The sequence below is a fragment of the Martes martes genome (assembly GCF_963455335.1).
Source record: "Martes martes genome assembly, chromosome: 15".
NCBI classification, from domain to species: Eukaryota; Metazoa; Chordata; class Mammalia; order Carnivora; family Mustelidae; genus Martes; species Martes martes.
This window is the reverse complement of record NC_137903.1, coordinates 6,506,847-6,520,201: the sequence shown is the minus strand read 5'-3', so window position 1 is coordinate 6,520,201 and position 13,355 is coordinate 6,506,847. Positions and strand designations below refer to the sequence as shown.

The 13,355-nt window shown below is 53.3% G+C and overlaps 1 protein-coding gene across 3 annotated transcripts in view; it reads right to left on the bottom strand.

Moving 5' to 3' along the window:
* LOC308355608 (carboxyl-terminal PDZ ligand of neuronal nitric oxide synthase protein-like) overlaps positions 1-13,355 on the bottom strand; it is a 259,956-nt gene that overhangs the window by 45,452 nt on the left and 201,149 nt on the right. The window lies entirely within an intron of this gene.

The following is a 13,355-nucleotide window of genomic DNA, read 5'->3' as shown; positions in this document are numbered from 1 at the left end:
GACGGTCAGAGCACGTGCTCCAGGGGAGAGGAGGAACCCCTGGGGAGGGGTGCTTCTGAGCAGAGGACTCACCTCCCGGTGCTCTTCTCTGGCTGCTGGGGACAAGAGTGAAGGCGGAGGGAAGGCTGTGGAAAGGGGGAAAGTCGTACGCAAGGACCCCACTGGCGGAGTCTGAAGGGGCTCTAGGGCAGGCTGCTGTGGGATGGGCCGGGTCTGAACGTTGTGAGCATGGGGCAGGGGAGGGGAGAATCGGAGCCGCATCTGTGGGACCTCCCTTTCCTCATTCCCCTAAAACATCTCTTCCTCCATCGTTACTGAGACCGAGCCCCGCCCCCCACAGCAATCCTTCTAGGTGGCCCCCCGCTGAGTGTCTCTGAATCGTCTCAAATTTATCCCGGTGCCCAGTAAATTGATGAGCATCCTCGTAATTCTCCAAGCAAGCCGGGCCTTCCTTCTCCCAAGCCCCATCCGGACAAGGGCCCTGGATCCACTCAAGCCAGAAGCCTGAGCCACACCCACCACTCCCTCCCTTGCTCTCCATCATCTTTGGCTCACGACCCTGTTCTTTGCAGCCCATCTTCTAACTGCGGCCTGAAAATGTATTTTCTCCTTCTCCTCCACGGTATGGCCTTACTTCACAGAACCTTCTTTTCTCACCTGGATTTTTGCAACCTGTCTAGCATCTCTCTCTGCTTCCTAGCTCCCCTAGGGCCAACCCATTCTCTACCTTGCTAGCAAAGTGGTATTTTTAAAAACACAAACTACGTCTCATTATTTCCCTCTAAAACCTCACAAAGGCTTCCTACTGCCCTCGGAATCAAGTCCAAACTCCTCAGCGTGGCTACCTCCCTGCTTTCGTCTTTCCCCAGAGTCCTGACCTACATAGCCCTTCAGAACCAGTCACATACATCCACCTGCCTTTCCACCTGACAGCCTCAGTATCCTTCAAGACTCGGTTCAGAGAAGCCTTCCTGCCACCCCACACCCCCAACAGGAGCTGACGAACCCCCTTGGGCTCCCCGTTACCACAGCACCTCCCTTGTACTCCAACATTTACGCTAGAGCCCCTTGAAGGAGAAAGGACCACATCCTGCTGCCCCCAGCACCAGCGTGGTAATGGACACACAGAAGGTTCCTAATGCTCGCTGAGGAGGGAGGGAGGCACCGAGCCGTCACTAGTGAGCACCCGACCCGTGATGTGGTCTGTCTAGTTTTTCACTCCCCCTGCCCCCGGACCAAGGAAGTAAGGTCGGTTAGCTCAGCTGAATCACACACAAAACTCCTTCCATTTTTGAGTTTTTAATTACTCTGCAATGCCCTAAGGACTGAGAACGGGAATTACAACGGATAGGGCAGCTATGAAGGCAGGGCGGCTTGCCGACGGGGCACGGAGACCAGGAAGGCGGCCAGGAGCAGCAGCAAGGGAGGTTAACGTTCCCTTGCTGGACAAAGCGCATTCCAGCAAATCGGAGGGCGGCCGTGTGTGGAGGCAGCCCCTGGGGACTGGGGTTCTCTGCAGGTGGTGCTACGTGTGAGCTCAGAGAGGTACAGTGTCCTTATTAAAGATAAATAACCACATACACACACACAAAAGATAACCTCTCGCTAACCCGAAATATCTGCTAGTAAGAGCTTAGACAAGTGTCCACCAACACAGCCAAGCGGCACGAAGTTTTTCCAAGGGACCTCATTCACCAAGAAATGAATAAACCAACAAATTAAGGCTGCAGATCCAAATTTGCAGGTCTAGAAACATATTCCAAGAACACTTATTTCTTCATATGGTTTTCTTAAAAACTGTGATTCTGGGGGCACATGGGTGGTTCAGTCTTTAAGCGTCTGCCTTTGGCTCAGTCATGATCCCGAGGTCCTGGGATCGAGCCCCTGCTCAGCGGGGAGCCTGCTTCTCTCTCTCCCATGCCCCCTGCTTGTGTTCCCTCTCTCGCTGTGTCTCTGTCAAATGAATAAATAAAATCTTTTTTTTTTTTTTTTTTTTTTTTAAAAGGAGAACTGTGATTCTGTGTGTTGGGGGCAGGGGAGGGCAGGAGATCAACATGAGTGCTCCGGAGAATGAGGAAAGATTTTTTTCCCCTTCTTTATCCTGAGGTCTGGTGCCATTTTGATCCTGCCTCCAAAAAGCATCTCAATTTTCTCAACTTTCTGTGTCATTATCAAGGGTGGGATACCACAGTAGTTCACTATACGGTAAGAGAGTAGCTCATCATACTGCAATGATGATTACTAAGGTTTTGTTAGGTTCTGTTCCCCCTTCAAATTTCTTGTTTTTATTTTCAAGTTCGCATAGAATTCTAATTCTCACCTGCTAATGGAACTGTTATGCTTCAAAGCTATAGCAATAAACTATTCTATTTTTCTATTCATGAACTTACCATGAATGACTGAAATAGAAAGGGGATCTTGGAGAAACTAGATTTGGAGATTATCACAGAATTCAGGTTGACAGAGCACTAAAGGAGCAGCAGACCGACCACCAACACCCCCTTTCCTCGACTACTAATCTAAAGTAAACTTGTTTCTCTCAAGAGCACAGAAGAAAAACAGAGTAGCACAAAGACACTTTGGGGGGGTCATCAGGCCTGGATCCCACCCAGCATCCCCAACCCTCAGGATGTGTCAGCGAAGGGTGATTCACTCCCAGTAGAGGACTCCCTTTCTGGGAGCTTCTCCTTACTTGGGCATTTTTGCATGTGTTGATTAGAAATCGACCAATAGGAATGCAGCAGAGGGAAACAAGTGCCGGCCCTCATGTGGGACAGACCCGGTATCCGGCGGGGCTCAGCAACCGACTAGCAGGAGATCCTGGCTCCCCATGGTTCTGCGCCAGTGAACCAGGGATGAACACAGCACTGCCTCTCGGCCCCGGGCTTTGGAGGAAGAATGCACCCAGAGAGGGGAGCTCCCAGCAGCAAGTGGTTATGGGACAGTAAGTGCCTTATTACCTCCACCCTTTGGGGCTTTAGAGAACGAGGCTAATCCTCTGTCCACAGGGCAACCTCTGGGATATTCGGGAACTGCCGGACATGTGCTCATTGGTAAAGCGATCCGCTACCCCCTCTTTCAACAGTTCTTGCACGCCACCATGTCCTTGGCTTACGGCCCCACCAGGCTTGCACTGAGGGCTGCGGGTGAGAAAGATCTGGGTTCAAGCCGTAGCTTTGCCACTTCCCAGCTGTTGACCTCAGGCCAACCCCTCCATTGACAGAGCCCTTTCCATCCTCCGTTTCATCGATATATTAACAATCTCTGCATGGTATGAAGTATTTACACACACACACTCTCTCCATATTTAACACAACGCCCAGCACACGGCAAGTTGCTTGCTCGGCAAATAGGAATTCCCTCTTCCCTGCGAACTTTCCTCACACCCCCCAGCTCTCCAGGGACTCTTGCCAAGGACACAGAACTGAATCACGTTCCGGGTTTCGCTGAGCACGACAGGATCTCATTGTTGCTCCGCACTGTGGTCAGCTCAGACGCTCGAAGCCGATTCGCACGACGGAGCTCGAGGGCGGGCTGTCTAAGCATACCTGGGTCATTGGTTTTTAGGACTGGTGCCTGGTGACCACTACTTCCTTTTCCGAGCTCTCACGGACTGTCTGTGTAATGATCTCTTGGAGGAGCTCACCAGTGTGTGATCCCTGGATCCAGACTTTCCTCCTTCCTAAAAAGTGGCATGGAACGTCTCATCCTGGCCACCTTCTCACATCCCATTCGTTAGGACCTCAGAACCTAAGTACCTGAGGCTCAGACACACTTAAAGGAGGGACACCTTTGTCCTCATGGTTTTTAAATGTTGTTTTGTAAGTCTCCTATGTTCTAGCATGTCTAGTTTGAAGATCAGATCGTGCTCCACTGAAGGAAGAAAAGGGAGGGAGGTCGAAAAATGGAACGGGCAGAGGCAGAGAGAGGCTCCGGGTCCCGTGCTCCCGTCCCCTGCGCCGGTTCCCTCGTCCTTAGCCCTTTCCTAGAGCCCGCTGCACCCGGAAGCTCGGTCCATCACGGCTGCTCCTCTGCATTCATGTTTGCTTTTAAGCTCTGCCTGCCATTCCGTGTTCTTTTAAGGAGCCCCGTATGCAAATCTGGGAAGCCACGATGATTTTTCTCCATGGGCTCCCCTCTTTGGGACCAACTGGAATCAGTGAACATTGCACTTCTGTCCACAAGTGCTCATCCCTTCCTGCCACTCAGCCTCCGGGTTACTCTGTCCCCGTCCTTCTCTCTGACAGGGCGACCTCTAAACCGGCATGGCCTTGGCCCCCTGTGTGAGAGCTCCGCCCCCTGCCCTCGTCTCTGTGGGGACGGCCTGTTGACTTTGGAATCTACTGGCTACAGAGAATGTGAAGAGTCTCGAGCAAGGTTGCCTGAGTCTGTGTACACGTCCCCCCACCCAAGACCCATAGATGGGGAGCCCCTCACATGGGCCCCCACACCCTGTCCTGCTCACAGCCTGTGGGGAGGGTCTCACTGGCCGGCCAGGGGCCTGCCGCAGCCCAAACCAGAGAACCCCAGGGCAGGGGGTTCTAGACCACACATGGGGCCTCGGGCAGATTTTTCCTGCTCTCCTTATCCTTGAAATGAGACTAAAAATCTCTCTCAGAGTGTTGTAAAGGTCTGGGACGGGCAGATGGAGAGTGGGTGAGACAGGGGATGGGCAAATATTCTGTAACCCATGTGCTGAAGAAATACTTTTAAACTGTGAGCCTGCGAGTGAAAGAACAAAGCGAAGTCACCCCTGGGCCCCTGATGTCACCGTGGGTGGGGGCGGGGCCTTGAGCTGGAAGGGAGCAGAGATTCTCCTCTTGAGCTCTCAGAGCCGTGGGCATTCCTAACCCAAAAGACAACCCCCCAGGACCGAGCGGAATGGACCGTGGCTGGAACGATAAGCTACCGAGCAGCTCGCAGAGGGCAGAAACAAAACCCAATGGGATCTTTCTATTTTTTTTTAAGATTTTATTTTTGAATCGTCTCCACACCCAATGCGGGGCTCAAACCTACAACCCCAGGATTAAGAGTTGCTTTTTCCACCGACTGAGCCAGCCAGGTGCCCCCCGTGGGTCTTCTCAAGGCCAAAGCACTGGGAGAGAGCAAAGCACGAGGTGAAAAGCACAGGGGACACCAGAACCGCCCTGCTGGGTCCGACCAGCCGAGGACAGCTGTCCTGGGAGAATCCCGCGTCACTCCCACCCCGCGGGAGCAAGGACGCCCCCAGGCAGCCCAGCCACCCTCCCGCAAACGGAACGTGTTATCCTCCGAGGGCCTGGGGGCCGTTTTAGGAGAGGTGCTGGTTTGGAGGGAGCCCCCAGGGCTTTGCTCCCAGAACCACATGAGGGTCAGAGCAGCGAGTGCCCCCCGCCCCCAATCTCACCCAAGGACTGGTGTGTCTCTCTTAGCCCGGCAGCCCTGCCACATGAACATGTGTCCACACTCCGGTCCCTGCTTGTCCCATTTTCTCCATGCCTCTGAGTTTTAATTGAATCTTTAGATAAAATTGACCTTTGTGGTAATCATTTTTCTCTCTCATTACTGCTTCGGTTGGATTAGCTTTTCCTCCCGCTGCGTTCCCAGGGCTCTTTATCACTTGGGCCGGTTTTCTTCTATCAGAAGTTCCTTCCGTTTCTGTCTTCTCCATCTCTCGTTTTAGCCATTCCGGACGTGAGGCCTGCTCCCCTCAGATGCTTTCTCAGGCTGCTCTCTGGCGTGAGGGGACAACAATGAACTCATGAACTGGTCCCACAGTGAAAGCGCTTACTTCGCAGCTGTCCACAGGGCCGGGACACATCGCCCACGTCCCTTGTGTCTTAACAGACCTTAACAGACCAGCACGGTCTGGGGGAAGCCAGGGGTCACAGGTATCAAGGGTTACGACTGGGACTTCTCTTTTTGAAGGGACACAATCCAACCCATGACAGTTTCTGAGCCAGAATCTGAACCCCAGCCGTCTCAGCAGGTTCCTCAACTTCTACACGACCTGCCTGTCCACGTAGCTGACTGCCGACCGTCAAATAGCCTCTGATTACTAGACTGTCGTGGTGACTAATATCTTTTTAGGCATTGAGGCCACCTCGAAACTCTGAATTTCCTTACTCCAGATATGTTCCCCAGTCCTTGATGCCTTCACAGGTTCTCTCTGGCTGCCTATAAATTCATCCTCACGTGGGCAAGATTTCCAGGGGACACTCGGGGGAGAGGTGCTTGGTTTCTTTGCGATCCCCAACTGCCCACCTTCCACCCAAGTTTCTTCAAATAGACCAACCCAGGAATACTATAAATGCTCATCCTAGTTTTTCCAAAGGCAGTCAGTCCTCAAATGACCCACCTGGAGCTTCCTGGGACTCATGGGATTCATGACACACTCTGTCCCGGGATTCATGACACACTCTGTCCTCTGCTCTAATCCACCCCCGCTTCCCCCATCACTTGCTCGGCACATGGGAACCCCCATGCGCCTGACGGGAAGCGAGGAGAGGGCACCCACTCCCCTTCCAGGGCTTGGGGTGCCTGGCCAACATGACCGGGTACTTTTCCGTCTCTGATTCCTCTGACCCACCTCCCGATCCTACATCAGAGAAGGTCCGAATCATAGCTCACTTGAAGGCACGTCCTCTCAGGACTCAAGGATAAGAGAATGTGGTGGTGGGGCCGGCGTCAACACCCTTACCCCTCACAGACCCCAGGACAATCTGTCCCAGGACAGCCCCCTCTCAATCACGATCTCCTGTTTTCTTTTTCTTCTTCTTTTTTTTTTAATTATACGGAACCATGTATCTTTACTTCCACGCCACAAACAGATCTTGGAACAAAATGGGGGGTTGGGGGGGCGGAGCGGACACATCCTTGATCTCATTACAATTCCCAATCACTTTTTAATGTCCTTCTGTTTTCACTTTGGAAGTCTGGGGAAGGGCTGGGTTGGGGGGACTGAGGAAGCCAGGCACCAGGGTTGGGGGATGGGAGAAGGTCGTGAAGCCAGACTGTCCTGGCTTGAGAATTCTTTACTTCTTGCCGTGATGCCACAAGCTCTCTCTTCTCGGCTGTCTCCCCACTACCCAAGAGCAGCGGCTGAGGCGGTGTCGAGCCCTGGGGATGGTTCGGCATAACTTTCGTCTAAGAAACACATATCTTACTCTGCCCACCCACTCCTCGGCCCCGCAGCAGATTGTCTCGGGAGGCAGCACGGAGCCCGGTCCAGATACTGACCTCGAGGAGCTCGTCGTGCCCCACAGTGGGGCGAGCACAGACCGAGGAGCAGAGCCCTGGGGACGTGGGGGGCGCAGAGCCGGCCTGCTCTGGGGAAGGGCGCACTCGGAAGCTGCTGTCCCAGCAGCGTCCTGAAGAGGTGGGCGGGGGCGGGGGCTACGGAGGGGGGTACTTCAGGCTGGGGCCTGGCACGAAAAGATCATAGGAGTCACCCAAGGTGCGTGCACTAGTGGACTATTTACAAAGGTGGGGGCAGAGTACAGGGAGAGAAGAAGACAGCGCAGTCCCCGAGGGAGCCCTTGGCACTCCAGGGCCTCAGGAGCGGGACAGCAGGTGGCTGTCAGAGCCCAGAGAAGGAACCGTGTACCACCTGGCAGAGCTCTCGTGACGGGGAGGCAGCCCACGGACGGCACACACAGACCAGCCTGCAGGCACTTGGCCTGGAGGGGAGCAGATCTGGATGAGCCAAGGAAAGCCAGCCATCGGACGGAGGAAGGGAGAACATCCCTTGCAAGCGAAACTGCACAGAGAAAGGCATGGAGTCAAAGAGAAGGGTGAGGGGCACCTGGGTCGCTCAGTCGGTTAAGCATCTGACTCTCGTCTTGGCTCAGGTCATGACTGAGCCCTGTGTTGGGCTCTGCGCTGAGCAGGGAGCCTGTTTGGGATTCTCTCTCTCTCCCTCAGCCCCTCCCCACTCACACACATGCTCTCTCCCTTAAAAAAACAAAACAAAACTGGGGGCCCCGAGTTACGAAATAGTGCAATGTGCTTTGGCACCAGGAACACAGCACATGCAAGGGACCAGCAGGAGGTGAGGGCAAGAGGGAGGTGAGGACAGCCCAGCTGTCCCTTTGTGTGCTCATGGCGCTGATGGGGGACTACGCAGGGCAGTGACATAGTTGGTAGTCACGGTGGTGGGAGGACGGACTGCAGGAGGACGTGAGCAGAAGAAGGGAGGCCAAAAAGAGGCTATACAATATGGAAGGCGTGGGGGAAGAGGAAGAACTGGGACCGGGGCCTTTGCAGGCAGAAGAGCTGGACTCCAGTCTTGGTCTCACTGCTCCTAACTGTGAGACACTGGGCGAGCCTTCTAGTGGTCAAGTTTTCATTTTCTCACCCACAGACATACAAACAGTAATGAGAGTTAGACTTGGAAGTCAGATGCCAAGCACAGGGCGGGGGGTTGATGCAGCCTGGACTTGGGCAGTGCATGGTCTGGGCAACCAGACTGGCGGGCCCGAAGTCCAGGCAAGAAAAGGGGAAGCTCTAATTAAGACAGCAGCAGTGATGACGGGTAGCAGGACATGGATTCCAGAGCCATTTCTCTGGATGTGAGGAGGAGGAGGAGGAAGATCCTGAGTTGGGCGGACAAAACACTAACTAGATTAAGGGACACAGAAGCAGGAAAAGGAGAGGGCACAGGGAAGTGGTGTTGAACATGTCAACACTGAGGGGTGACTAAAGCACTCAGACGGCCCTTCCGGTGAGATAAGCAGAAATGAGCAATCAGGAGAGAGGCCCAGACTTAGGAGCCACCAGGATGCAGAGGGCAACGGCAGCCATGGGAAACAGGAGATCCCTCCTCTTAGCAGGTAGGGAAGGAAGAGAATTCTCAGGCTCACTGAGAATCCTGGTAATGGTATTGACTGAAACAAAGGGCAGAAGAGGGGAAGCCTTCAAAAAACACAGCAGGAAAAGACCAGGAGAGAAGAGAAGGAACACGGGGAACCAGCACACAAGTGTGGGAGGAGAGAATCTCCAGAAGGAGGGAAGGTCCACGGTGTTCGGTGCCCTGGAGGGATAGAAGGCGAGGAGGAGGCTGCGGAGAGCCAGGGATTAGCAAGTCAGACATCCCCAGCAACCGTGGCCAGGGCGGGCTTGGTGCAGAGCACAGAAGCCCCGATCTAATGAGCTGAGCACCGAGCAGGGGTTTTGGAAACACACACCCCAAGAGCAATTACCCTTAAGAGTCTGGCAGGGAAAGGACAAGCTAAGAAGGCAGGCTCCGGGAGCGCCTTTCCTCTACTGATGTCAAAACCTGAGCCTATTTATAGGCTCAAAAAGGAAGAAACAAAACAGAAATAGCTGCAAGATTCAGGGGAAAAGAGAGGGAAAACGTCTCAAGATGCAGACAAGACGGCCGGGGATGGGGTCTGGGTGCAGCCTGTCTGGGGAGAGAGTCAGGAGGGCGCTCCCTCCGAAGCCACCAGAGCTGGGCCGGGCCTGCCCCGGCTGGTCGACTTCTCTGTGGCGGGGCATCCTGGCGGCCAGGCCGTCCTGATGTGTGCGTAGGAGTCGTCCGCGGCTGAGGCAAGGGCTCGGGAAGATTTTTTTAGTCAAGTGTCCTGGTTAAAGTGAAGGCTGTTTTAAGGGCTCCCACCTGCATTTTACCTGTGACTACACAATGGCCCTTATATCCCAGTGTCACATGCAGACCCTGTGCCAACTCTCCCACATCCAAGTGAATCCCAAAACACCTAGGGTACCAAAAGCTCGTCCTATGCAAACTCCCTTCCCCTTTACGTGATTGGAAACCCACCAACGTAAGACTGGTTTGCTTTGAAGAGGCAGTGCTTCTAAACAACGGGCAAATGCCACTTGGGCTGACAAAATAAACCCCATGAATCATTCAAACAACTAAATTATTAAGCAAGGTAGGTTTTTTTCCCCCCATCCTCCTACAGAAGGACCTCTAATGATAAACCTTCCCTGCTTGAGAAGCAAAATATTCACAGATAACTGACAACGATTACTGGCACTCGCAGGTCTTACCTTGGAAATGATAAACCACAGGCTTCTGTGGTCCACAAAGTGCCCACAAATTCAAAATTCTGCAAGTATGTACAGGAATGCTCTGTGCCAGGGACAAGATCCAGTTGCTTCAGACTCTCAGAAGTATGTGCGCCCCGGAAAAGATCAAGACCATCCCACGGGTGCCCGGGCCAGGGTCTACCTGGTAGCAGCGAAAGGGGTCAAGGGAAGGGGTGCTGGCTTTACTGTGCCCACAGTCCCCCATCAGAGCCTCGTCAGTGCTCTGCAGATTCCCTTTGTGCCTTCCCTTTACCCATGTGAGGAGGAGAAAATGAAACAGAAACAGAATTCCAAAGTAAGCAGTCACTTAGAAGTAGCACAGGGACCAGGCCTGGTTTCTCTATTCCCCGGTGCTCCCTTCACAGGGTGATTTCCTCCCCGGTAGACAGAGTTTAATTAGGTGACATTTTCTAAAGTTGGCCTAACTGCATCTTCCATCATTTCTGTAAAAGATGTCTAAGGCTGGGCACAGAGACCCTGAGCCAGAGGTCCAGCTTCAATCATGCTGGTGACCCCTCGGTTTTCTGCTATTTGTTACCTACCAGCTTTGCAATTCAGGCTGCCAAGAAGGGCAGAGCAGAAGGCCACCGAGAAAATAAGGAAGCTTACTGGCTGCCTGAAATGGACGTTTCAGCACCAACGAGTGGACCCAGCCGCCCCAGCTTCGTCACATCGCATCTGTGGAGCCCTACTACGTGGCCCCTTGCAGGCACCAGGGATACAGCCGAGCACAAAACACAGTGGTTCTTGCCTTCATACTTAGAGTTACTATGATGCAATTTGCCATTCTTTTGCCCTGATTGAATTTGTTTCTTTTTAAAGGTTTTTTTTTTTTTTTTAATTTATTTGTCAGAAAGGAGAGCACGAGCAGAGGGAGCAGCAGACAGAGGTGGAGGGAGAAGCGGACTCCCCGCTGAGCAAGGAGCCCGATGTGGGGCTTGATCCCAAGACGCTGGAATCAGGGCCACGCCAAAGGCAGACGCTTAACCGACTGAGCCACCCAGCCGCCCCGAGTCCTGTGTGAATACTGAGGCTTCCCAAGCACAGGGGACTCTGCCAAGCCCACAACGAGGTATGCAGGTTATGCAGAACCTGCTTCCGAGGAAAGCTAAAGGATGGGAACAGATAAAGAAGTAACAAGACTATGTAAGATGGAAAGCAAAGGAAAGACAGGCAGAGACACCGAAATAAGAGGAGAATGGAAAGGCAGGGGGTGGGGGACACCACAGAAGCAGCAGGAGGTGTGCGGGGTCTTGGAGAGGCGGGCGAGCGCCAGCAAACACGGAGCGTGCAGTCTCTGTCAAGCGCTGGAAATCAAAGTCAAACTGCAAGGAGCTGCCGGGTGATAGGCACCGGGCCTGGGAGGGAGCTGAGGGTTGACAGATGTGCTCCTGCACGGGGTGGCAGGGTTGAGGGAGGCTATTTCAGGATACGAGGGAGAACATGTTGGCAGGGAGAGATGGGGAGGCTGGGGAAGGGCTGGCCACGGCCCATGGGGAAGACACAAATGGAGCCACGCCCAGAACACAGGAGGGCAGGGAACAGAGCCACGGTGGGCCACGACATGGAAGGTGGGGGTCACCTAGGGAGAGGGAGGGTGTACGGAGCCCACAGGTAGAAGCGGGAGAGAAGGATGCGGCACAGAGTAGAATTAGTACCGGGGTGAATAAGGGATTGCAGAGCGGCCCTGGGGAACGAACCGAAGCCAGATAGCATGAAAGATACGCCCTTTCCCCTCTTAGTTCGTAACTTTCACCATGCGTAAAATTGAGTAATTCCTACTCATGCATATGTATGAAGAGGCACTGACCATGGAATGTTCTGGCACTAGAGGGAATAAAAGCATCATCTCTACATGAAACACGACTCGCCTCCCATCCCTCAGACAAGCTGGCTCAGAAAAGACAGCAGGCGTCGGGGAGAGAGCTCGGTTCCGAGCCCAGCAGAGGCTCCTGAGGGAGGAGGCTCAATGATACAAACACACGGACGATGTCAGACGCCCTGTCCTTGAACGTCACAGAGCACAAAGGAGACCTGGGTGTACGAGCATCCAGGTCTGTTCCTCCTCCTCAGACCTTCCAGGACTCCGGTACCCGGGGCCCTGCCATGTTCCCTTGACAAGGGAGCCACGGGAACGTGTGCCGGGGTTTGAGGGGGGACTCGGGCATGCAGAGGTTCGAAGGGAGGGAGCTTAGACAGCAGGATCGCCTCTGTCGGGGAGGTCTTGATCTGATTTTGCAGGGACAGCCTGGATGTTGGAGACCTTTAAGAATCCCGAGAGCTTTTGTGGCTCCCCAAAATGACAGTGGTAAGTAATTACTACATAGTCTAACTTCCCTCCTAATTACGGGATGCCGCCTGTGTATTACAGGTTAGGGTAGTATCTGATTCCATTAGGAAAATAATGCTTAGAAATTACACACACTTTTAAAACCTTCTATTTTAATCCCCACGGGACCTTGTCCTTCTGCCTTCAAAGGGGTATTATCGCTTTTAAAAACGTACAGTTGCTTGGTTGCCACCGCTCATTTCCAGTTTGTGGCACCGTGATTCTCCCCTCTTTCCCTACCGAGAGATCGGCGGACTCTTCCCCCTCCTCTGGTGAAGCTCCTGGAGGACTCACGGTATAGTCCCCTTCCCGAACGCCAGCCTGGCTTCAGCCTTCGCCCTCTTGTAGGGTGGCTGCCTCTTTTCGCTTCTTTGCAAGCCTCTAGAAATGCTGCCTCGGGGGGGTTTTCTAGCCCACTTTCCCAAAAATAAAGTATGAGGGGATACATTCTAAGATTTGGCACTTAACTTCCCTTTTTTTTTTTTTTTTTTAAAGATTTATGTACTTAGAGAGAGAGAGACAGAGAGTAGGTGCAGCGAGAGAGAACCTTCAAGCAGACGACTCCCCACTGAGCGCAGAGGCCAACGTGGGGCTCCATCTCACGACCCTGAGATCATGACCTGAGTTGAAAGCAAGAGTCAAGATGCTTAACCAACGGAGCCAGCCATGCACCCCCAGAGTACTCTTTACATTTTAAAGGTACTGTTTTGTTACATCTGAATAATTGTTCATAATTCTTCTGTTTAAGTCACGGTATGAGTTCTGGCTTCCGATGGGACCCAGACTGATTAACCACTGTTCTCCTCGGTGCCTAGCACAGCGAACACCACACATCAGAGCTCTCCACGCATCCTTGCCTCCCTTCCCCGGCTAGCCCTGAATAATTGATCTCGGACTTGCTCAACATCAAAGCGTGGCTCAAAGACAAGGTCCCCAAACCAGACCGCACTTCTTCTCCTATCGGATCTCACCAACTACTTGCATGTTAATTAATGAC